The 25,672-nt window shown below is 42.5% G+C and overlaps 1 protein-coding gene across 3 annotated transcripts in view; it reads left to right on the forward strand.

Moving 5' to 3' along the window:
* Positions 1 to 12,532: 12,532 nt before the first annotated feature.
* ARHGEF28 (Rho guanine nucleotide exchange factor 28) overlaps positions 12,533 to 25,672 on the forward strand; it is a 311,840-nt gene continuing 298,700 nt past the window's right edge. For all 3 annotated transcript variants that reach the window (XM_060093040.1, XM_060093041.1, XM_060093042.1), the window contains exon 1: positions 12,533 to 12,615. The gene's annotated coding sequence lies outside the window, so the exon portion shown is untranslated. The remainder of the gene's footprint in view (positions 12,616 to 25,672) is intronic.

A 25,672-nucleotide genomic window follows, 5' to 3' on the forward strand; every position in this document is an offset into this window, starting at 1 on the left:
CTACGTGCCGCGGAGTGGCTGGGCCCGTGGGCCATGGCTGCTGGGCCTGCGCGTCCGGAGCCTGTGCTCCGCAACGGGAGAGGCCGCAGCCGTGAGAGGCCTGCGTACCGCAACAAAAAAAAAAAAAAAAAAAAAGAAAGAGTAGTTCTTCAGAAGGGAAGCACAGGTAACATTGGTGTTTCCCAAGGGTAGAGTTGGAGGAGAACCTAATAGAATTACCTGGGGAGCATTTTCAAAGTACACATGCCCAGGATGCTCCCAGGATATGCTGACTCAGTACTTCCAGGGGTGGGGCCCAGGCATGAGTGTTGGGGAAAAGTCTTCCAGGTGATATGTCTGCTCAGGCCTCTGGCCTAAAAAAGCACAGCTGGCTCTGCCTAACTGTGGGACAACAACCCAACAAGGGAATGCATTTAGCATAGATGCATGCCAGGCACACTCTGCCGCTGGGTAGTTTTCCTGAATACACAGAAGAAATCAGATTGTTTCCCTTTCCACCCTGCAATTTGATGCTCCCATGTGCAAATGTCAAGAGACAGGGAGAGGCAAAAGATAAAAGAATAGGAACAACAGAAGAGCTTTGCAACCCAAGGGATTAGGGTAGAGTGCCCTGTGCTTTAGAAATTTGACTTAGGTAAAACAAGTGAGAGTCTGGGGAGCTTTTGCAGAACCTTTGTGCTTCTTATAGCACAACCATCCAGGGAAGATATTGATGTAGGTGGATTCCCAAAAGGAGAGGACACAGATGGGACTTTTCAGGCTTGAATGCATCTCCACATTCCGAAAGGGACTGTCCATGTGGGAGTTTGTCAGGAAACACGCTAAAACAAGCACATCGGACACTGTGCACCTAAAGGAAACTTTGTTAGTATAAAACATATTTATTAAACTATGAAGCATAAAAAAAGGAAAAGAAGCAACAATTGTTAGGCATCTAGAATCTCAGAATTTCAAATGTCCCACAAGGAGAATTCTACAATGTCACTTACTGTCCCAGGGAAGTTTAGTTCCTATGGCTTCCCTCCTGGTTCTGGGGTACTGCGATGGGCCAGTGACATTCACTCCACGGGAGCAGGCTGTACACTGCTGGCTTTAGAGCTTTCATGAACATCTGTCAGTTGACCTTCTGTTTGCTCAAATGACTCTTATCAGGGCATCCAGTACTGTGTTAGACACTAGGGGCTCACACAAAAGATAAGTAAGACATGCCCTGTCCCTAAAGACCTTTGAATCCAGAAGGGAAGACATAAACAATAATGAAGGCTACTATTTTACTGAGTTCTTGCTGAGTACTAGGCTCCAGTCCTCACTACAATCTGAAAAATATGTGTAAGATTCACGTTATAGTCTTCACTTTAATGGTAACTGAAACATATCTTTGAAAGTTAAAGTAACTTGCTGGAGGAAAATAGTTAGCAAGGGGAAAGTCAGGCCTTTCTGATGACAAAGCCCATGCTGCTCTTTCTACTCAGTCACATCCCCTCTTAACTGGCACCATAAACAATCAATTAAAGCACAAGGTGATAACTTGTTATAGTAATGTCTTCAACATACCATGGGCATATGGGTGAGAAGGGAGAAAGGCTGACTTCTGTCATTATGTGCAGACCAGAAGTCTACCCTATATTGGTAGTATAAGGGGTACATGGATAAGTGTCACTAAATCTTTTTAGAAAATAGGAGAAGGTTCAAAGTTTCTGAATGGAGCAGGGCCGCACGTTTCTGTAAGTTCAGGTATGTAACTACAGAAGTATAAATTAGCTACTTAAAAATTTTTAAAAATATAATTGTGGAAAAATATAGGTGTACAGTTCAGTAATACTAAGTATATTCACTTCATTGTGTAACTAATACATTAGCTACTTTTATTTTATTTATTTATTTTTTAAAATTTTTTTGCGGTACGCGGGCCTCTCACTGTTGTGGCCTCTCCTGTTGCGGAGCACAGGCTCCGGACGCGCAGGCTCAATGGCCATGGCTCACGGGCCCAGCTGCTCCACGGCATGTGGTATCTTCCCGGACCTGGGCACAAACCCGTGTCCCCTGCATCGGCAGGTGGACTCGCAACCACTGTGCCACCAGGGAAGCCCCCATTAGCTACTTTTAAAAGTAGCTATTAGTGTGTTTCTCGTTTATTTTTATTTTTATTTTATTTTAATTTTTTTTGTGTGATACGTGGGCCTCTCACTGTTGTGGCCTCTCCCGCTGCGGAGCACAGGCTCCGGACGCGCAGGCTCAGCGGCCATGGCTCACGGGCCCAGCCGCTCCGTGGCATGTGGGATCGTCCCAGACCGGGGCATGAACCCGTGTCCCCTGCATCGGCAGGCGGACTCTCGACCACTGCGCCACCAGGGAAGCCCCTCGTTTATTTTTAAATTTTATTTCTTCTATGCTTTTAAAACTCCATTTAAGTTTATTCATTTTTCTACCTGTTTCTTTACAGATGATAGGTAATTTGCTAATTTCTTTCTCCCCTTTTCCAATGTAAATTCTTTTGTCTGCCTTGTTTTCAAAAACCTTTATAGTCTAACCTAATCACTTGGCAGAGATGGTTAACAGTCCTTCTTTACTCCTAGAAATCTTGTATTAATAAGAACATCAATGTGCCCAGCTCAAAAAGCCTACATGTTTCCAGCCTCCTGTAATTGACAGGGGTAGCCAATGAGATGTAAATAGCAATTGTTGGGTGCAGATTCCAGGAAACTCTTCAAAAGAGGTTGGCTGGACTGGGAGGTATGTCTCTTTTCCTTTCTCCTTCCTTCTTCCCGCTGTGTAGAGCATAGATATGATGGCTCACGCTACAGCGACCATCTTGCAATTATGAGGCTACCTTGAAGATTGGAATCAGTGCTAAAGATGGTGAGGCAGGAAGGGAGGAGTCTGAGGCCCTGATGATGATGAAGCTATTGAAATAGCCCAGGACGTTGTATCTCCGGCCTCCTTTGACATGAAAGAAAATTAACCCTCTATCTTATTTAAGCCACCGTTAAATAAGTGGCTTAAATAAGCAGCCAAACCCAATCCTAACTAACATGATCCCTCTAATCTCAATGGGCTACTCTCCTCACCTTTGCCTGAATTCTTCATGCTCATTGGGATCCATGTCTTTACTCTTATTGGCTGTTTGGCTTGTAATGTTCTCCTTTCTGCCTTTATGATCCTTCAAGTCTTACTTCCTTCATGAAGCATCTTTGGCTACTCCAGTCTTCATAGGTCTCTGCCCTCCAAGCTCCCAGGCTTTGACATTCTACACAATTCGACAGGAGGCTATACCACTGAGCCCTGGTCACCGCTGGCCATCTGTATGAGTCTACGTTCCTAACTCTAACATAAGCTCCTGAAGGGCCTGGCAATGCCTTTTACTGCTTGTGTTCTTCATCTGGGTCTTTCTCTAATTAGGAATTTCATTTTCTTTTCCTCCTGACCCCTGATAATCTTCCCAGAGATATTGTAAAGGGAAAAACTTTTTTTTCCTTTCCATAATATTGTAAATAATTTACTTATTGCTTTTGATTTTTAGAAATTACAGAAGAAACATATAAACATTGTAAAAAAAAAAAGTCCACGATGTAGACGTATGTAAATGCAAAGTTGAAGGACTATTCATCTAACCCCCCAATCCTGCTCCTCTCCCAAGAGATAACTCCTATTAACAGTTTCTTGAGTAACTGTTTAGACTAGCTGCAATTTGCAAACATATATTGATCTTTAAACATTTTATTTGTTTTATTTTTCAAATATACAGGGGCTCCCCTTAATAATACTGTTCTACAACTGGCTTTTCTCACTTAGTGCCAGAAGCTGGACATATTTCCATGTTAGTACATCTAGAACCGTATTATTATTTTTTAAACAACTGCATAAGTATAGATGTTCCGTAATTTATGTAACCAAACAACCATGAACAATTAGGTTGTTTCCGATTTTTGCTCTTACAGAAATGTTGCACTAAGCACAATTGTGTATGTATCTTCATGCCCTTGCATATATCTTTAGGATAAATTCTTAGAATAGACTTATGTTTCCCCGAATTCAGAGCTTAAAAAAATGTATCTTTGATACTTTCTTTCACTCTCCTTTCTTCTCCTGGACCTCTTTTTAGTGGTATGTTGAATATGTGAGCTTAATCCTTAAAAATTTTACTTTTGATTTCATATTTTCTGTGCATTTGCCTTCTCTTTCTTTTTTTAAAAATTTAAGTATAGTTGATTTACAATGTTGTGTTAGTTTCAGGTGTACAGCAAAGTGATTCAGTTATATATATATAATATATAATTTATATATTATATATATATATATACTTTTTCAGATTCTTTTCCATTATAGGTTATTAGAAAATACTGAATATAGTTCCCTGTGCTATACAGCTGGTCCTTGTTGGTTACCTATTTTATATATAGTAGTGTGTATCTGTTAATCCCAAACTCCTAATTTATCCCCCCCCAATTCCCCTTTGGTAACCATAAATTTGTTTTCTATATCCGTGAGTCTGTTTCTGTTTTGTAAATAGATTCATTTGTATTATTTTTTAGATTCCATATATAACTGATATCATATAATATTTGTCTTTGTCTGACTTCACTTAGTATAATATTGTCTAGGTCCATCCATGTTGCTGCAAATGGCATTATTTCATTCTTTTTTTATTGCTAAGTACTATTCCATTGTATATATATACCACATCTTCTCTATCTATTCATCTGTTGATAGACACTTAGGTTGCTTCCATGTCTTGGCTATTGTAAATAGTGCTGCTATGAACATTGGGGTGTATGTATCTTTTCAAATTAGAGTTTTTGTCTTTTCCAGATATATGCCCAGGTGTGGGATTGCTGGATCACATGGTAGCTCTATTTTTAGTTTTTTAAGGAACCTCCATACTGTTTTCCCTAGTGGCTGTACCAATTTACATTCCCACCAACAGTGTAGGAGGGTTCCCTTTTCTCCAGCATTTGCCTTTTCTTAAACTTTCTGGGATATTTTCTCAACTTTATCTTCAAGCTTCTGTTGAATTTTTAAACTTTACTACCTTGTATTTTTAATGTCTGAGTATACTTTCTTGTCCTCTGATTGTCTCATTTTCATAGCATCTTGTTCTTGTTTGATAGATATATTATTTTCTTTTATACCTCTGGAGTATATTAATGAGAATTTATGGAAGTTCTCTTTACTTCCCTTCACTATCCCTGTTTTATTTTTTTCCCTGTAGCTTAACTTTTAATTTCTATAGTTTAATTCTATAGCTGAATTTTGAACTCTTTGCCATATTGTGGATTTCCATATGGTAATATATTTGTCCATATTTGAGGTAATATCAGGCTTTAGTGAATTTTAGAGCTCCCCATGATATTCCAATGGTCTACAACAGCGGGAAGGCAAACTACAGCCTGTGGGGCAAATCTGGCCCACTGCCTATTTTTGTAAATACAAATTTCTGGAACACAGACAAGCTCACTTGTTTACATATTGTGTACCACTGTTTTTGTACTACAGTGTCATGGTTGAGTGGTTGTGACCGAGACTATACAGCCCACAAAGCCTAAAATATTTACTATTTGGCCCCTTACAGAAAAAGTTTGCTGGCCCCTGGTCTAGAGGCAGGCAGAGGCCATCTTGTAAGTTCTGAGTTTGTTCACCATTTCTCTTGTGGCTGCTTCCCATGCTCATCTATGGCTGAAATTGTTTTTCAAGATGAAAAACAATGAATTATTTGCACTATGAAATAATATCAGAGAGTGCTAATTTAAAGACATTTTCTCTGATAGAAGAGAATTAACTTCCTTTTATGACAGGGCTCTGGATAGGACACTTTATTATTTAAAAACAAGAGGAGTTAAAGACATGTTATTTTTAGACTCTCCATTTTTTCCCAAGTCTTTGCATTTTCCTTTGTACGTTATGGATGATTCTTAAGTTTCTTCATCTGAGTTGGAGTCTCAGGGCCCTTGGTAAGCCCTGCCTTACCTACCTCCTTAGAGTCCTGAAGAAAAAGTTCTGCCAAAATATCCAACTTCAGCGGTGAGTGGGAATGGGGTCTTTTCAGAATCGAAAACAGCAACAACAGAACAACGACAACATCAACCACAAAACAGTTCTTGTGCACTGCACTTGGTATTGACTATCTTGCTCTTTTGAGTTGGATTCAGAAATTCCAGGATATTTAACTGAGGCTATTAAAATATTCTTGGATCCTTTAGTAGCAGGATTCCAAACTTAGCTCTTGGGTTATGTATTAGGAGCAATCAAGTGGGTCTGAATGAAAAAGCTGAGTTAAAATATATTTATATAGGTTTTTTTTGTGGGGGGGAAACTGATTCATACTAATTTTATTTATAGATTTTCCTGTCTTTTCCCTTCCTCTGCTGCCCTTTGTAAATGGAAAAACAGGATCTCGATCCTCCTTAGTGAGTAATAGCTGCCCAAAGCTATACGTGCTTTCTGAGGCTTCCAAATGACATCATGTGCAGAACACTGAAGCTGCATTCTCACCCTCTGTCATGTCACCAGAAGTCTTAAACATAATTACAGCCCATGTGACAGCTGCACACACATGATTTCCCACCCGTATTATCTCCTCCCTAATTAAGATGGTGTTAGTATCTCAGTTATCAACTCTGTTATTTCAGGGCTTTTATTATATAACTGTGAAGACTTGCTCCAGGCTGGGATTTAATATGTTCATGTGAGTGTTTAGCAGGTGTTAGGGGATTGGAGAAATGCTAGAGACTAGTTGTTCTGCCCCACACCCCATACCTGAGCACTCCAGCAGGGCTCTTGGAAACAAAATTGCTGATGATGGGAGATTATTTATAGACACATGCATTTGGGGCATTATCCAGCTGGCCTGCCTTGTACAGTTATGCCTGGGAGATCAAAAAGGGCCCTTGGAGTCGGTTTAAAATTTAAGAAGTCATCTACAACTTGAGGACAGCTAGAGTCATTGGATAAAACCCAAACATACCAGTGATGCAAATAAACAATCACTTTTTGGGATAAAGACTGCTCTAGATCCTGGGATAAACCTTTGAAGTTCCTTGGGTGGATCACGAATAGTATATAATGCCCTTCACAAGTCAAAAAGGTCTAGTTTTCTTGAAAGGCAAGGGCATTTCAACAAAAAGTTGGTTTTCTAGAAAGTTTGGTTCGGAAGGTTTAGAAAAGAGCAGAGTGACTGATGATCTGGGTAGTTGTAGATCAGTTGACAAATGGGAACCAAAAAATGTGCCTGAGCTAGAGTCTGCATACTTCCCCAACTGGCCTTGCATTTCAGAGGGTCCAAGAAGGGTGGTGCCCTCTCTACTCAAACCCTTGAAACAGCACTGTCTGATGGAAATTTCTGTGATGATGGAAATGTTCTATCTCTGTGTTGTCCAATAGGTACATGTGACTACTGAGCACTCAAAACGTGGCTAGTGCAATGAGGAACTGATTTTTAGATTTTATTTCATTTTAATTAGTTTAAGTAGTCTACTAGCTAATGGCTATAGTAGTGGACAGTAAAACATAGTGGACAGTAAAACAATCAGTAATTTTTGTTGAGGTTACTGTATTGAATAATAGTGATGAAGGTGATGTTGTTTAGCCATGTATGGCCACATTTAAATTTTTAGGAGCTGATTAGAATTGGTGTTTCTTATAAAATGGAATCTCATTATTATGTTTTCTTCTTTTCATAGAAAATCCCCTAATAAGTTCCTGAGATGGGGTCCTGGATCTGGAAGGTAAAAAAAATTGGTGCTGAAAGAAGGCCGATGTTACAGAGCAAGGGTCTCTAGATAGTGTGTCTCTATAGACTGGCTCTGGAGGTGGAAAAAGTCTCTAATGGTAGAATTTTAGAGCCTCAGGACCCAGCTGACAAGGAACAATGTTTTGTCAATGGAGCATCCCCAGCGTTCCTCAAATCACGCATGTAGGAAGTGATGAACTCTGTGTGGTTATAGGGGCAGCTCCACTCAAGGGACAATTTTTATCTTCCCCAATATCTTCCTGTTCATGTAAATATCAGTATGTAAATATCAGTATGTAAATATTAGCCACAATAGGCTTCATGTGCTTTCCTAAAGCTACCTGCGACTAAGTTAGACTGAGCACACAGTCACATTATGACTTTTGTGGGCCCTAGGCACTTTTGCCTTCATGGGTTGCTTCCTCCATAAAAAATAAAGTAAAATAAAATAATTACATCTTATGACTCCACTGTTATAAAGACAAATATATTAATATTATATGTTAAAACATTTTCTTTGACCTAAAAGTTCATCTTTTTTCTTCCATTATAAAAGAAATTAAAACATTTTGTTGGTTTCTAAAAGTATGGTGGGCTTTGGGCACTGAGCCTACTGTGCCTGGTGGAGAAGTTGGCCCTATTTGAGAGGCTGTACCTTCCCTTTAGTGAAGTCCTCACATTTAAAACTGGCTGGAGGGACTTTCCTGGTGGTCCAGTGGCTAAGACTCTGCCCTCCCAATGCAGGGGGCCCGAGTTCGATCCCTGGTCAGGGAACTAGATCCCACATGCATGCCGCCACTAAAAGTTCGCATGCCGCAACTAAAGATCCTGCATGCCGCAACAACAACAAAAAGATCCCTCATGCTGCAAGGAAGATCCGGCGTGCCGCAATCAAGACCCAGTGCAGCCTAAATAAATAAATAAATGTTAAAAAAAAAGCATTAAAAAGAAAACTGGCTGGAAATGGCCTATTCTTTTCTTAAAAGATTGCAAAATATATTTTTAGTTGGTGTACAATAAATATTAATTGATTAAAAATATTCAAAGATGTCAAGACTTCTAACAATATGAATATTTGTCTACTTTTTTGTTCCTAATGTCCATTTTGGACTTATTATTTGGCTACTCAGAGTATGGTCCACAGACCAGCAGCAGTGGCATCACCTGGAGCTTGTCAGAAATGCAGAGTATCAGCCTCCATCTGATACTGAGTCAGAATTTGCATTTTGACAAGATCTCTAAGTGATTCACATGGACATAACACTGAAGCACCACTGGCCTGCAATTTAAACAGGATTGTTCATCATTAGTAGAAATGAAAGAGCTGATTCCCTTAGCCTCCTTTAATCAAGGGCTGGTTCTCATTCTTCTCCAGTGGCAATGAATTCAGTTCCTTTAGTACAGCTCTTCCCAACTTTGGCAGACCATTGGAATCATCTGGGGAGCTTAAAAAAAAAACCCAACGTGTGGGACCCATCCCCTAGAGATTCTGAAATAATTGGTCTGGGGTGGGATTGTGGGAATCAAGGTCTTATTTTTAAAGCTTCTAAGGTGATGCTAATGTGGAGCCAGAATGAGAACTGTGAGCCTTTCCCCACAAGATTTGCCCCTTGGTTTTGATCATTTTGGCCTCTTCTGTATTCCCTAACCTTCTCAGCCTGAGCAACCAAGTGTATAGTCCAGAACTAGTTCCTTACCTTGGAGTCTGACATGCTCTATTCTCAATGTTCTGAAGTGTTCTCCTAATATATACATACCCCGAAAAATTAATTGCCACCATTTCCTACATCCTTATTATGTGTCCCATAATCACCTTCAGTCATTTAATCTTAACCATGATAATAAATACTATTCTTATGCTCATTTTACAGCTGAGGAAATGGAGGCTTAAAAAGGCTGGCTCTTCCCAAGCTCATCCAATTTCTAGTTCCAGAATTTGTCCCCCGCCACCCCAAAACTGTTGTCTTCTAGTGTCATGCTTATATTTAGGAAACACTGATAATTTCCGAACTCATATGTCCGAACATTAGATTTACCATTATTCAGGCTTTGAGAATTACTGGCAAAGGAAATAGAATGAAGACCAGGAAAGAATTAAGCAGCTAATAGAATTTTTTTTTTTTTTTTTTTTTTTTGCTGTACGCGGGCCTCTCACTGTTGTGGCCCCTCCCGTTGCGGAGCACAGGCTCCGGACGCCCAGGCCCAGCAGCCATGGCTCACGGGCCCAGCCGCTCCGCGGCACGTGGGATCCTCGCGGACTGGGGCACGAACCCGCGCCCCCCGCATCAGCAGGCGGACTCTCAGCCACTGCGCCACCGGGGAAGCCCTGCTAATAGAATTTTGAGTGGTTTTAATCCATTAAAGAAAAGTTTGAAAATTGTGATATACATTTTCCAACCTGCATAACTGATATGATATTTCACTTGAAAAAACCAAATATTATATACTCCAAAGGTGCCATGTGTTAGGACTGTGGAGATTACTGGGATAAAAAACAGTCTTTGCCCTTGAAATGACAAGTGAAGAGGCTAAGGACCTGAATTAGTCTGACATATGACAGTGAAAAGAATCAGGTGCTAAATTGTGTGGTAAGGTCATTAAGCTTTGCCAAAGTTCAGAGACTGGCAGAAACTGGACAGGATTTACGGAGGAGTTCTGTCTGAAGTCTGTAAGGATGAATGGAGACTGAATAACTAGAAAAGACAAAGCTGAGCTGGGACACTGGCCTAATATTCACTGGGAAGTAAGAATTTTCCCAACTGAATTACCAGCCTGGTTTCTTGTTGGCTGAATGTCCCTTTTCTGGGGCTGGAGAATACGTAGTCTTTGAATTCTAAACAAATGCCATCTCAGCCAAGCCTAGCACTATCTCAGTGTCCGGAGTGACCTATATCTGGAGCAGCAAAATCAATCAGATGCAGAGGATTGATAGCTTCCTGCTGCATACATCCACGGGCTTCTTTTAAGGTTGCTAGAGTACACTTTGCTTAATATTTGAACCAAGAGAAGTTGAAAGCCAAGTACTTATTTAAATATTGATCAAGCTCAGTGCTTGAGAGAGGGCAAGAAAACTGCAGATAGCATGATTATATGTTCTCAGTTGCTGAGGGTTCCACAAGTACTAGTTTTGCTTGTTTGTTTCTTAATTTTAGTGGGGAAGGAGATTTGGGGTAACTTCTTATAATAGTTGGTCCTCCTCCCACATTTTCTTATTTTTTTTCTGTCTACGTATGTGACAGAAGTAACGAAAAAAAGGAGGGGGGAGAAAGAAAGAAAAGAAAACGCGCAGTACCAGTGATGTAAAAAGAAGCATAACAACAAAGGCCACAAATTCATCAATGTTTTTGCTCACCACGGATTGGAAACCATTTTCGTCAAGTGTGTTGTTCAGTTAATCTCCAGTACACATTTTAGAGTTGGAAATATTTTTTAGTTTTGAAAAATATAAAACTTTTTATTTTTTTTTGTCTTGAGTACTTTGAAGCCCTGGAAATGGGCAGGAACTTCTTTTTCTTTAAAAGGCCAGGCCTTGGGGTCCCAGCTCCATGAAGCAGGAGCTGGGATTGCAGCATGGGGTCAGGCGAGCAATGCCAGGATGGGGTCCTTTTATCAAGGCAGAAGCCCGGACCTTTGCCTTGGAACAGGGTGAAAGACACAAGGCAGGGTTTTCTTGCTCTCTTCTTCAGCCTTGCCTTCTTCCTCAGGCTGCTCTGTCGGCAAGGTGGGCTGGGCAAGGTGAGGACCAGGAGGGAGGCCAAAATGGCTAAGGCCCCGGAGAGGTGTTGGTGACAGCTGGGGAGGGGTGTCTCGGTGGCCAGCTCTCTCGGGCTACTTCACTTGAAAAAAACAAATACGAAATACCCCAAAGGTGCCCTGTGTTAGGACTGTGGAGATTTCTGGTTCTGCGAGCGGCAGGTCTTCACAGGAAAACCAAAACAAAGACTCAAGGTAATTATTAGAAAAATCAAACCGGTACTTTTGCCTTTAAAGCTGCTATCATTATCTGAAGTCTCTTTTAGGAAGGCCTGGCTGATGGAGAGGCTTCTCTGCTTGGGGTTGCGATCAGTTCTAACCAGAAAAGTGCGTTGATGGTAGGGGTCCCTCTCATATTGCTGTTCATGGTAAGAAAGAGGGTTTTCGTATTATGGTGACTTCTAATGGAGCCCCTTGCTGGCGTGAAGGCGCAGAGAATCGCAGCTCGCGAAGCTCTCGGCTTGAGGAACTTGAGCCTCGAAAAACAAGAGGGCGTCTACAGATGTTTAGGTAAGAAATGGGCCACGTTAAGTCACAACTGTGGTGGCTTTTGGCCGAGGACAGCCTGGGGCTCCCTCGGGCCCGGCACATCTCCTTTCAGGAGCCGGAGGACCCCTCGCTCTGGCGGCGCCCAGGCGAGGCCAGTGGGGTCCGGGGCGCGCGGGCGCCGCCACCAGGGCGCAACCTCGCGCTCCCCGGGCTCGGAGCCCCCGCCGGTCGCGGGGCTCGGGGCCGGGGGAGCGAGGCCGAGGCAAGCGGCCGCGGGCGTTGGGAGGGGGCCGGCGGATCCCGCGCGGTCGGGCAGCTTCAGGTTTCCTCCTGGAGCCGGTGTCGGGCGCGGCGGCGGGCGGGCCCGGCCATGTGATGCCGGGGCCGGGAGGCGGGCAGGCGGAGATCCAGCGGCAGCCGGCAGGCGCGGAGCGAGCGGGGCGGCCCCAGCCGCGGGCGCAGCCAGCTCGGCCCCGGAGCGCGGCCTCGGCTCCGCCCCCTCGCGCTGCCCCGGCCGCGCCGCCGCCGGGCGTGGGCCGCTTCGGGAGAGCCTCCCCGGCTCCGGCGGCGCGTTCCGGGCGCCCTCAGGCAGGGCGCGGGGGCAGCGCCTCGCTCGGGCGTCGGAGGCTGCGGGACAGCACCTCCGGGTAAGTGCTCTCTGGGGGCTCCATCCCCGCGTCTCCCGGCCGCCCGGGGTGGAAAAGTTTGGCCGCCTCACCTGAGTTCGCCCTCGCGGAGCTACTTTCTCCAGGGTCCCGGAGGGCGCGAGGGTCAGCGGGGGTGGAAAGGGGGTGCTGCCGCGGGCTCGGCGGCGCGGGGGATGGCCGCCGCCTCCCTGTCCTCGGGGACGGCAACAAGTGCAGAGGCGGCGCGGCCGGCGCGGCGGCTGCAGCTGCGGAGCACTGGGTCGTCCGAACCGCGCGGCCCCTCTCGCCCCCGCCGGCCCCGCTCAGGGGACCGGGGATGGGCGGGTGGAAGCCCGGCCGCTGTCCTTCGGGCGCCGGGGAAATAAATGGTCTTCTTGCGGTGGAGAAGGCAGAGCCTCGAAAGCTGGGGTTTCCCTTCCCCATCAGTGCCTGGCTCCGGGGTGAGGGTGCTCGGCGGGGCCGGGTCCCCAGAGAGCAGCAGACCAAGCGGAAGCTCAGGACACAAGCGCTAACATTTCTTTCATGTGGAAACACATGTTGTGCTTTAAAAGGCATCTATAGTTGTCTTGGTTAGGAGAGGCGGCCAGAATTCCGTTGGACTTCCTTAGGATTATTTCGTGGATCTGTTTTCCTCTTGGAAACCTGGGGTGTGCCTGGTGGTCCCCTAACCTTCCCGTGCTGGGAGTTTCCACAGGGGCATAATGACGGCCTGTTGGCCAAGGAGGCATCCTCGCCTATGCAGGGCTTTGTGGAAGCTGGGTGCTCAGGCAGCCTTGGAAACCCAACTCTCGTTTCCCAGACACCAATTAGATTTCCAGGAGAGAATCCATCTTCCTCCCTAGGAGCTCACAGCGCCCCCCCGCCCCCCCATTGGTTGTAGCTGGCAGCAACATCTGTGTTTGCGCAGCAGCTTCTCCCTTCTTGACCTCTGCCTGAGTCGAGACAAGTCCCTGCAGACCCAGAGTTAAAGAGGTTTACCACCAGACCCGCGCCAATTGGGTAAGAAATACGAAAACATAAGATGTTGAGAAGGAACTGATCATTTGGGGTCCCATGGGGTCCCTGGTTTTCTAAAGCTTTGCCATCTTGTGTTCTAGGCCCTGAAGATGTCAGGGGAATTGAAGTCCTTTTTTCACAACAAAAAATCGAAGACCTGTTCTCTTGGGTTCTGTGGGTTGCTCTTTGCACATGATAATGCAAGCAGATTACCTGGGAAGTTTTTTAGTATATCTGTCTTGGGTTTTTATATACACATACTTAAAGCACATAGGTATTTGCCTTATCTTGATTAATAGCCAATCTGATTTCCTTTGTAGTATTTGGAGCAAAAGAAATTACTACTGCAAAAACCTTTGGAGTTTTCTTATACAACATAGTATTTCAGTGTAATGTTCTGATGTGGACTTTCTGTGTGATTATTGTGCTCATTAACTTTGATCAAATAGGAATTTGGATAGCATCAGACTTCATATTTAGTGGTTAGAGAAACTGAGGCACAGAGCTAGCTATTGGGCGTTTGTCTCAGGTGAATGTCCTGGCTAATGGGAGAATGGAGAACAGAGAATCAGTGTTTGTCCTGCTTTTGATTGTGTTTCCTTCCTTATCAAAACCACATACCCTGGCCAACCAAGAACAGGTTATGTAACAGGTGTGTCGTTAGACTTTCCTTTGAAGCACCTCTGCTGTCCTCTGAGCAGTTTAGAAACACTTAAAGGTAAAGAGGAAATAGTAGTTGGTAACTAAGGCTCTATGAAATTTCATCAGGGGCCTCACTTGTGTTTCACACCTTTTTTTGTTTAATCATGTGAGTACTGCAGAAGAGTTTGGAATATTTTCTCATTGTGCTCTTATAAGAAACTACTGTTGTGGCTAAGACTTAAGTTGCACAGGAATTTCAGGTGAGCTGTGACACATGACCTCCTTTGGTAAATGAGAAAAGGATATGTGTTTTAAATAGGTATTAAAACAAATAAAGGAATATAATGTTACTTCTATATTAAGCATTCTGTACAAAGTTGGTAACCATTATATTGGTACTTAGGCTCTACCTGCAAGTTCTGCCAGAGTTTATGACCAAGTGTGACTCCCCAGAAAAAAGGGTTATGATATATTGGGTTGGCCCAAAAGTTCATTTGGGTTTTTCCATAACATCTTACGGAAAAACCTGAACAGACTTTTTGGCCAACCCAGTAAATGTCGGAAAACCCTTTACAATTGGCACATGGTTAGAATGGTACTGCAGAGAGTCCAAATTACCCTCAAACTCCCAGGCTGACTGTAATTTTATTACGCTTTAATTTACTGATCAGATATGACAGATCTGGTTTATGTAGGTTTTGTCTAATTGCATTTGTATTTATGTTGCTGTAGTGAAGCAGAGAAGCTATAGGATAATTTTCCTGTGACCTTAAATTTGTTACGAAGAGATGGGTCAAGCTGGGCAGCTCCCACTGAGAGTTCTAAATTAAAAGCAGTGTTATACTTGAAGTGCACCAAATTCAGGGAATTTTGCTATGTTAGAGTTGTACTGTAAATATTATGCCACACTGTAGGGCTTGAGTCCAGATCCCTCCCATAGGCAAAGCTGGGCTTAGAAATATTTTTCTTACGAAGTGCAGGTCAGGTACTAGACCACAGAGCATTTTGCCCTGATTGGATGGTACTCTGCCAAAAGTCCAGTCTCTATAATCCTTAGTTCTTTTGTTATTTTCCAGGTATTTAAAAGTTCTCAAAACCTCAAAGCAGTGTCTCTCTGCTATGTTGCCATTTTGATAGTCCCTATCATGCCTCTCTCTTTTTGTGAACATTTTCTTATATTTATTCAACAAATATTTGAGGGCCTAATATATGCCTGGCGTTGCTCTCTGCTTTAATTCTCTGGACTGTGGATTTCATGTCTAAGACAGTACTTTTCTGATTTTAGAATTTTTAGGATCTGTTGCACCCTCCACACACAACACTAAGACATTTGGCTGATAAAATGGCAGGTAATTTTTTCTGTGATAGTACATCTTAACTTGACTGCAATTTTTCCCTTGAAATTTGCTCTTTGGCACAATTGAAATTTGCTTATTTCTACCATTATTGCTCCTGGACTTCTTCTCCTGGATAACCAAGGTAATGAGATTTGACATCATTTTTAGTATGAAGGAAAGTGAAAACATAATTGAATATTGGGCATTTGTTCCAGTGATCTTGGTTTTGAACACTTTTATAAAAAATGTATTTTAATTTTTAGAGGTGTGTTTTCTTATTTTAATCCTCAGTTTATTTATTTATTTTTATTTATTTATTTATTTTTTGCGGCACGCGGGCCTCTCACTGTTGTGGCCTTTCCCGTTGCGGAGCACAGGCTCCGGACGCGCAGGCTCAGCGGCCATGGCTCACAGGCCCAGCTGCTCCGTGGCATGTGGGATCTTACCGGACCGGGGCACGAACCTGTGTCCCCTGCATCGACAGGTGGACTCTCAACCACTGCGCCACCAGGGAAGCCCTAATCCTCAGTTTATTAATTTGAGGTTTGATTTCTGTAGGAAGTTGATGTAAAAGAAATGCCTCATAGCGACGAGTGAAGGCCAGCATAGATGGAGATGGGCAACGACACCTTCGCTTTACATAATAGCACGTGTACTCAGCACTCAGATAACATTCTGCCTATTTCAAGTGGCAGGCTTTGTTTGACTGGTGTGCACATGATCATTTTGCCTTTAAAAAATGCTTAAGATGTTAACATGCTTTCTGTATTTCCCTCAAGTATACAGACATTCTCTTAATAAATAATCATGAAATATATTGTATATATTAATGAAATGTATGGTTCAGCTCTTAAATTCATTATCATACACTAGTGATCATGCCCTTTTTAAGGCTTGCACCTCTTCTTCCATCATTTTATAAGTTAAAGCAATTATCCTTCGTAAACTATAACCAAGTGGTTAAGAGTGGGGACTCTGGAGCCAGCCTGTCTCAGTAGATGGTCCTGGCTCTGTCCTGGCTGTACCACCTCCCTCTACTTCAGGTTTCCCATCTGTAAATGGGGATAATCACTGTAACCTGCCCTCTAGGGTTGTTGGGAGAATTCAGTGAGTTAATTTGCAGAGAGCCCTTCTGGTAGTGCCTGGCAGAGATTAAGTGCCTGAAAATGATGGTTATATTTATAACAAATAGAAAATAGACATTTAAAAAAAAAAGGAGCTTGAGCAGGTTTTCCAGGTTTCAGAAGGCAGTGAGATGTCCGTGTGATCTCAAGGGGAAGCGCCCTAGGCTGGGAGTCCAAGGCAGGGATGGAAGACTGTTGCCTGTGGCCTCTCATCTGTGTAACCTTGGGCAAGTATGACCCCTCTGTGGGTCTCAGCTTCCTCATCTGGTCAAACGGAAAGGGGTAGACTTGATGGTCTCTAAGGACCTCTGGTTCTAACATTCTATACTGTCCTGAAATTTGAAGGTGAGGAGGGCGTTTTTCAGTTCAGCCGTGGCTGTCTTGGGCAACACGGCCAGGAATGTACTGTCCACAGAGTCAGTACTGCGCCTGCAGCGGGCGGTCAGTAAACGTTTGAAGGGATTATGAAATAATACTATTAACTTACCTCACCTTGACCAGCAGACAGTCATCAGGTTGAAATGACTGAGTTATCTTTCTGGACTTAGTCGAGAGAGATTTCAGACATGAAAGTCCGGATCCCATGCATGTGGGTCATAGGCCACCCTGCTCCCTTTCATCTGTGGAACCCCTTCTTGTGGAAGAGGGGTGGGGTAGATCTGGGAAGATGAAAGACAAGTGGACTGAATATTTCTTAATTTCATGATTAAAGTATTTCCACACCTGATACACAGGAGAACATCACCAGTGGCCTTTGCAGGGATGCTGTAAACTAGAAGGGCTTGGAGCAAAGGCAGTCTCATTAAGGACTTCTGACCATTTGTGAAGTTTAAGAAGTTTTCGTTGGGCTGGATGGTTCAGGCGAAGTCTCTGGAGCAAATTTGTCTCTTCTCCCTGATGACCATTGTTTATTGTCTGTGCGTGGTCCTTTTTCAACAGTTTTCCTCATTTTCTTGCTCCACCAGCCTCCTGGTTTGCTTTGTGGCCAGGTGTTAGTTTCAAAAAGTAGGGGGTGCCCAGTGATTAATGAGATTATGGGTTATTTGAGCCGCGAAGCCAGGATTCTGAGCCTGGCTGTTCCTTAGGACCACCTGGGTTCATAATCACTCAGCTTGGGCCTGACATCTTTTTGTTTGTTTGTTTTTGATGTGGACCATTTTTAAAGTCTTTATTGAATTTGTTACAATATTGCTTCTGTTTTATGTTTTGGTTTTTTGGCCGGGAGGCATGTGGGATCTTAGCTCCCCGACCAGGGATTGAACCTTCACCTTCTGCTTTGGAAGGCCAAGTCTTAACCACTGGACCACCAGGGGAGTCCCCTGGCATCATTTTTTTTAAAAGGTGATACTAGCTATTTATAAAAGGGTTTGCTAGCTACTTGCCTAACCTTTAGCGTTTCTGGCTTTCTGCATCTGAAGGAATCCAGGGAAGGGTAATTCTCCTGGTATCCCTTGTAAGCTACGGCAAGTCACCTGTCTCCTCCTGCCTCCTCGTGTGTCCCACCACCCCTGCTCCCATTAGCCAGGACTGGTAACTGCCTGTGGAATGTGCAGTGTACTTCCTACCTTCTTTGACTTTGTTCCTTTGTTCCCTTTCCTTTCTAGCGAAAATCTATTGCAATCCTCAAAGCAAGTTCAAACCACCGTCTCTCTGAAACCCTTGACCAACTTCTCAACTTTCCAACTTGACTGTAGGCCCATTGATGTCAGGGACCCTGATTTAGGCTACTCTGTAGGGGGCTCCACAGAATATACCTATATTGGTTGGTTGGTTAGGAATTTTGCTAACTGTCATGTCAACAAGTCCTAGTTTACAGCATCCCCATAGAGGCTAATGGTGATTGTTTTCCTGTGTATAAGATGTGGATTGCATTGGAAAATATTGGGATACAGGGGAGAAAAGGAGAATGTTGCTCAAGAAGTTAGATAGCTATCCTTCTCAGATATAAATGAGAGGCTACACAGGCCTCTCTTAGGAAATTGTATATTCTATCTGGGGAAATGAATGAAATTCTTGTTCAGAGTTAGAATCTTAGGACTGAAACAAACCTGAAAGGTTTTTCTCTAGTTTCTAGCAGGTGAACAATCCCCCTGTATAGCATACTTCCACATGGTTGACCATTTGAATACTGTCCTTGAATACTTTCAGTAATGGGGGACCAGTAACCACAGATACCCCAGTCTATCTTTGTTTTCCCTCCTCTCAACTTTAGATACACACAATTATTTGTCAAAGTGCGCAATATGATTTGATATACATGTACATTGTGGAATGATTACCAAGGATAATTAACACATCTATCACCTCACATAGTTAACTTCTTTGTGATGAGAACACTTAAGATCTCATCTCAGCAACTTTCTAGTATACAATACAGTATCTTTAACTATAGTCACCCATGCTGTATGTTAGATACTCAGAACTTTTCAAGAGGTACAGACTTTCAGTTACATCTCCCTGTTTCCTCATTCCCCCAGCCCCGTGAGTCACCATTCTATTCTGTTTTTATGAAATTGGCCTCTTTTTTTTCATAAGATTCCACATATTGCTGATGTTGTATAGCATATAGAATTTGTCTCTTTTTTCCTTATAAATTTATTTATATATATATATATATATATATTTTTTTTTTTTTTTTGCTGTACACGGGCCTCTCACTGCTGTGGCCTCTCCCGTTGCGGAGCACAGGCTCCGGACACACAGGCTCCGCGGCCATGGCTCGCGGGCCCAGCCGCTCCGCGGCATGTGGGATCTTCCGGGATCGGGGCATGAACCCGTGTCCCCTGCATCGGCAGGCGGACTCTCAACCACTGCGCCACCATGGAAGCCCTATTTATATTTTATTTATTTACTTTTGGTTGCATTGGGTCTTCATTGTTGTGTGCGGACTTTCTCTAGTTGCAGTGAGCGGGGGCTACTCTTTGTTGTGATGCGTGGCTTCTCGTTGCAGAGCACGGGCTCTAGGTGCGTGGGCATCAGTAGTTGTGGCATGCGGGCTCAGTAGTTGTGGCGTGCAGGCTCTAGAGCGCAGGGTCAGTAGTTGTGGAGCACGGGCTTAGTTGCTCTGCAGCATGTGGGATCTTCCTGGACCAGGGATTGAACCCATGTCCCCTGCACTGGCAGGCGGATTCTTAACCACTGCACCACCAGGGAAATCCCTAGAATTTGTCTTTCTATGGTGGCTTATTTCACTTAGTATTATGCCCTCCATTTCATCCATGTTGTCGCAAAAGGCAAGATTTCCTTTTCTAATGGCTGAATGATATTCCACTGTGTTACACATATTACATTTTCTTTATACATTCATCTTTATGGACACTTAGGTTATTTCCATGTCTTGATTAGTGTGTATAATGCTGCAGTGAACACAGGAATGCAATCTTTTTGAGATAATGATTTCATCTCCTTAGGCTATGTACCCAGAATTGGGATTGCTGGATCATACGGTAGTTTATTTTTAATTCTGTGAGGAATTGCAATCCAGTTTTCCATAGTAGCTGCACCAATTTACATTCCAACCAACAGTGCACCAGCGTTCCCTTTTAACTATATTTTCACCAGCATTTATTTCTTGTTTTTTGATAATAGCCATTGTAACAGGTGTGAAGTGATCTCTTTGTGGTTTTGATTTGCATTTCCCTGATTGGTGATGTTGAGCATCATGTGCTTGTTGGCTCTCTGTATGTTGTCTTTGTTAAAATGTCTGTGTAAGTCCTCTACCCATTTTAAAAATGATAATTTTTTTTTTTTTTTGCTATTGAGTTGTTTGAGTTCCTTATATATTTTGGATATTAATCCCTTATTAGGTATATGGTTTATAGATATTTTCTCCCATTCTGTAGGTTGCCTTTTCATTTTGTTGATGGTTTCTTTTGCTGTGCAGAAGCTTTAGTTTGATGTAGTCCCACTTGTTGATTTTTTTGCATTTGTTGCTTGTTCTTTTGGTGTCATATCCAAAAATCATTGCTAAGATGATGTTAAGGAGCTCCCCCTGCCTTATCTTCTTCTAGGAGTCTTATGGTTTCAGGTCTTACAAGTCCTTAATCCATTCCAAGTTAATTTTTGTGAGTGGTGTAAGATAGTGGTCCGATTTTATTCTTTCACATATGGATATCCAGTTTTCCCAACACCATTTATTGAAGAGACTGTCCTTTTGCCATTGAGTATTTTTGGCACCCTTGTTAAATATTGACCATATATGCATGGGTTTATTCTGGGCTTTCAGTTCTGTTCCATTGGTCTCTATGTCTGTTTTTCTGCCAGTACCATATTGTTTTGACTGTTACATTGTAGCTTTGTAATATAGTCTGAAATCAGGAAGTATGATGCCTCCAATCTTGATCTTAATATTGCTTTGGTTATTCAGGGACTTTTGTGGTTCCATACAGATTTTAGGACAATTTTTTTCTATTTTTCTGAAAAGTCATTGGAATTTTGATAGTGATTACTTTGAATCTGTAAATGGCTTTGGGTAGTATGGACATTTAAACAATATTAACTCCTCTGATTCATGAACACATATTTTTCCATTTGTTTGTCTTCAGTTTCTTCAGTGTCTTACAGCTTTTGGTGTGTAGATCTTTCACTTCCTTGGTTAGACTAATTCCTAAGTATCTTACTGGTTTTGATGCTATTGTAAATGGCATTATTTTCTTTATTCTCCAGATAGTTAACTAGTGTACAGAAATGCAACAGATTTTTGTATGTTGATTCTGTATCCTGCAGCTTTACTGAATTCATTTATTAAGTCTAACAGTTTTTTTGTGGAGTACTGAGGATTTTCTATACAAGATCATGTCATCTGCAAACAGACATTTTTACTTCTTTTCCTATTTGAATGCCTTTTAATTCTTCTTGCCTAATTGCTGTGGCTAGAACTTCCAGTACTATGTTGAATAGGAGTGGTAAGAGGGGACATCCTTGTCTTGCTCCTGATCTTAGAGGGAAAGCTTTCAACCTTTCACTGTTGAGTATAGTATTATCTGTGGGTTTGTCATATATGGCCTTTATTTTGTTGAGGTGTGTTCCTTCTATACCCAATTTGTTGAGTTCTTATTAAAGGATGTTGAATTTTTGTTAAATGCTTTTTCTGCATGTATTAACACATTTATTGATTTGTGTATGTTTCTTTTTTCATTAATTTAAATGTTAATCGCTAAAAACTTCCCTCTTAGAACTGCTTTTGCTACATCCCATAAGTTTTGGTATGTTGTGTTTCTATCCTTGTCTCAAGATTTTTGAATTACTCTTTTTTTTTTTTTTTTTTTTGCTGTACGCGGGCCTCTCACTGCTGTGGCCTCTCCCGTTGCGGAGCACAGGCTCCGGACACACAGGCCCCGCGGCCATGGCTCGCGGGCCCAGCCGCTCCGCGGCACGTGGGATCCTCCGGGATCGGGGCACGAACCCGTGTCCCCTGCATCGGCAGGCGGACTCCCAACCACTGCGCCACCAGGGAGGCCCTGAATTACTCTTTTGATTTCTTCTTTGACCAGTTGGTTTTTCAGAGTGTGTTTAAAATTCCACACATCTGTTTTTTTTTCCTGGTGTTCCTTCTGTTATTGATTTCTAGTTTCATACCATTGTGGTTGAAAAAAGATATTTTATATGACTTTCATCTTCTTAAATTTGTTAAGACTAATTTTGTGACCCAGCATATGATCTGTCCTGGAGGATGTTCTGTGTGTGCTTGAGAAGAATGTGTTTTCTGCTGCTGTTGGATGGAATGTTTTGTATGTTTGTTAGGTACATTTGGCTTAAAGTATAGTTCAAGTCCATTATTTCCTTATTGATTTTCTGTCTGGATGATCTATCCATTGTTGAAAGTAGGTTATTGAAGTCCCCTACTCGTGCATTGCTGTCTATTTCTGCCTTCAGATTTGTTAATAATTGTGTAATATATTTAGGTGCTCCAGTATTGGCATGCATATAATTACAATTGTTATATCCTCTTGATGAACTGACCTCATTATTATATAATAACCTTGTCTCTTCTTATAACTTTTCACTTAAAGTTTATTTTGTCTCATAAGTATAGGTACCCCTGTTCTTTTAGTTTCCATTTGTATGGAGTATCTTTTCCTATCCTTTCACTTTTAGCCTATGAGTGTCCTTAAAGTTTGAGTGTCTTGTAGGAAGCATATACTTGGGTCTCGTGTTTTTGTCCATTCAGCCACTCTTTGTCTTTTAATTTAAACCATTTACATTTAGAGTAATTTAGTTATTGATAGGTAAGGACATACTATTGACATTTTGTTAATTGCTTTCTGATTGTTTTGTAGTTCCTTTGTTCTTCCCCTCTTGCTGTTGTCCTTTGTGAATTGTTGAGGTGGCCTGCTAGGGTTCTGCTACTGTCCTTTTCCTTGTGGGGTGAAATCCCTCCATGGGGATCCTTCTTGGCACCAAGCTGCTCTGGACTGAGGGTTAGAAGGATGCAAGTAAAATGCTTCCTATGCTTCTCTCTGCTGTCATCCTCAGTTTTTGAGCTCCACAGGGTTTCTGCTGCTGCTTTGTTGTAGTTTAGAACCTTCCCAGGGCTATTTTCATTGGTTTTAGGTGGTCTATCTTTGGAAACTTTTAGGCTGTTAAAAAATCATCTCCCTTGTATTAAATTTTATAGTTCTGCTGCTTGGGGGCCATTACGGACAATTTATTTTACATGACAGCCCCCTACATTTTTGAAAATTAATTACATACCCTACCTTTTAAGCCTTATTTAAGTTGGTAAATCTCTTTCAGCTCTTGTTAAGTGACATGATTTTGAATCCTCTCACTACCCTGAATACTGAACATACACCAATTTGCTATATTCTTCTTAAAGTTTAGTACTTCTGGTTGCTGACTGATGGTGCACAGTATAGTAGAACCATTCCCACCCTTGCTGAGACCCTCCTCGCCCGCCAGGGAAGCACTGAAACCTCATAGTTAAGATTACCATTTACAGATTAGAAAGTTGGGGGGACTCTCAGCTCTGCTACTTTCTACCTTGTGTTGGGCAAGTCATCTAAACTTTTAGTCTCAGTTTTTACCTATTTCTCTTATAGGGTTAAAAGGACACAATAAGATAGTGTATGTAAAATGCTTAGCACAGAACCTAGGACAGAATAATTTCTCAAACAATGGCTTTCCAACTACGGTCCTTCTAAACAAGGCCATTGACTCTTGATGTTCAGTCATCTCAAAATAACCAATTTGTTTTCACACCTGTTGCTGCTGAGCCCCAACTCTTCATTCATGGATGTGTGCAATTGGCTTCTTAGTCCTATAAATAAAACTTAATATTTATCTAAATTTTCCTGTATATGACCATCTGTTCTAGCCTTTCAAAGTCTTTTAGATTGTTTATCTATACATTTATCATTTACTACCCTCTTTTGTTTCAAGTTGTCCACAGATTTGATATGCATTTCTTTAATGTCTTAAGGAAATAATAAAATTATTGCCTAGGCTGAGGTCTAGGGCAGAACGATTTGATGTGTCTATACAAACTTCACTTCAGATTGATGTTTATCAATTTCAGGTAGAGTTGCTCAGCGAATTACTCCTATTTGCACTAGCATCGGATTCTTTTTTTTTTTTTGTGGTACGCGGGCCTCTCACTGTTGTGGCCTCTCCCATTGCGGAGCACAGGCTCCAGACGTGCAGGCTCAGCGGCCATGGCTCACGGGCCCAGCTGCTCCGCGGCATGTGGGATCTTCCCAGACCGGGGCATGAACCCGTGTCCCCTGCATCGGCAGGTGGACTCTCAACCACTGTGCCACCGGGGAAGCCCTAGCATCAGATTCTTAATCCTCCATCCTGTCATAAGGATATATGCTTTGTCAACCAAATCTACTGTACCTCTACTATATAGAGTTACCAGTTTGGTAACCACATAATGGAATGGGGTTATTGTGACGTGACTTATTCTTGGGGAACCCACACTGGCTTCAAGTAGTCACTGCTTCCTCTGAGGTACTCAGACATCAGCCCTTTAATCTGTTCTAGAATCTTGCTTACGATCAATATGAAGCTCCTTCTGTCTATAGTTTAGAATTGGCTTTTTTGAAAATTGGCATGATATGTTCCTGTCTCCTATATTTGAATCCTGTCATTGTCCACAGTTCCTGACTGATTATGGTTGGAAAATCTCATTGGATTCTTTCCTATCTTGGCCTGTCCAGCAGCCTGCAACTTACTCAGAGCCTCTAGGGGCCCTCTTATAATCGACTTTCCCACTTACAGATGTTCTTTCTGTCCTTTTCAATTGGAAGGTTATCTCTCTCCAAGAAGAGACAAAATCTCAATAGCTGTAGAGGAGCTCTCCTTATCATTCATCTACACTACATCACCAGTTCTAAGCAGACCTATCTATCCCTTCCTTGATGTTCTGGCTTAAAATATAAGTTGAAATAAAAATCTGATTATCGGGCTTCCCAGGTGGCACAGTGGTTGAGAATCTGCCTGCCAATGCAGGGGACACGGGTTCGAGCCCTGGTCTGGGAAGATCCCACATGCCGCGGAGCAACTAGGCCCGTGAGTCACAACTACTGAGCCTGCGCGTCTGGAGCTTGTACTCTGCAACAAGAGAGGCTGCGACAGTGAGAGGCCCGCGTACCGCAATGAAGAGTAGCCCCCGCTCGCCAAAACTAGAGAAAGCCCTCGCACAGAAACGAAGACCCAACACAGCCAAAAATAAATAAATAAATAAATAAAATTTTTTAAAAAAATCTGATTATCCTTAGTTTTTTGGCAGCCTCATGTTATTTGGGGCTTTAGTATGTCTGACACCGTTCTTAAAGCGTGATATCCTCTTTATTTGTTCTGGAAAAGAGGCAGGGAGGAGGATAAAAACAAAGCAATTCTTTTTATCATTTGAGTAGAAAAGAGCACAAACCTAGGAATCAGGAGCTCCTTGAACATAGTGATCTCTCCACATCTCCACAGAATCCATATCCTTTCCAGATGGGAGGTCTTCTATTA

The sequence above is a fragment of the Mesoplodon densirostris genome, chromosome 3 (genome assembly GCF_025265405.1).
Source record: "Mesoplodon densirostris isolate mMesDen1 chromosome 3, mMesDen1 primary haplotype, whole genome shotgun sequence".
NCBI classification, from domain to species: Eukaryota; Metazoa; Chordata; class Mammalia; order Artiodactyla; family Ziphiidae; genus Mesoplodon; species Mesoplodon densirostris.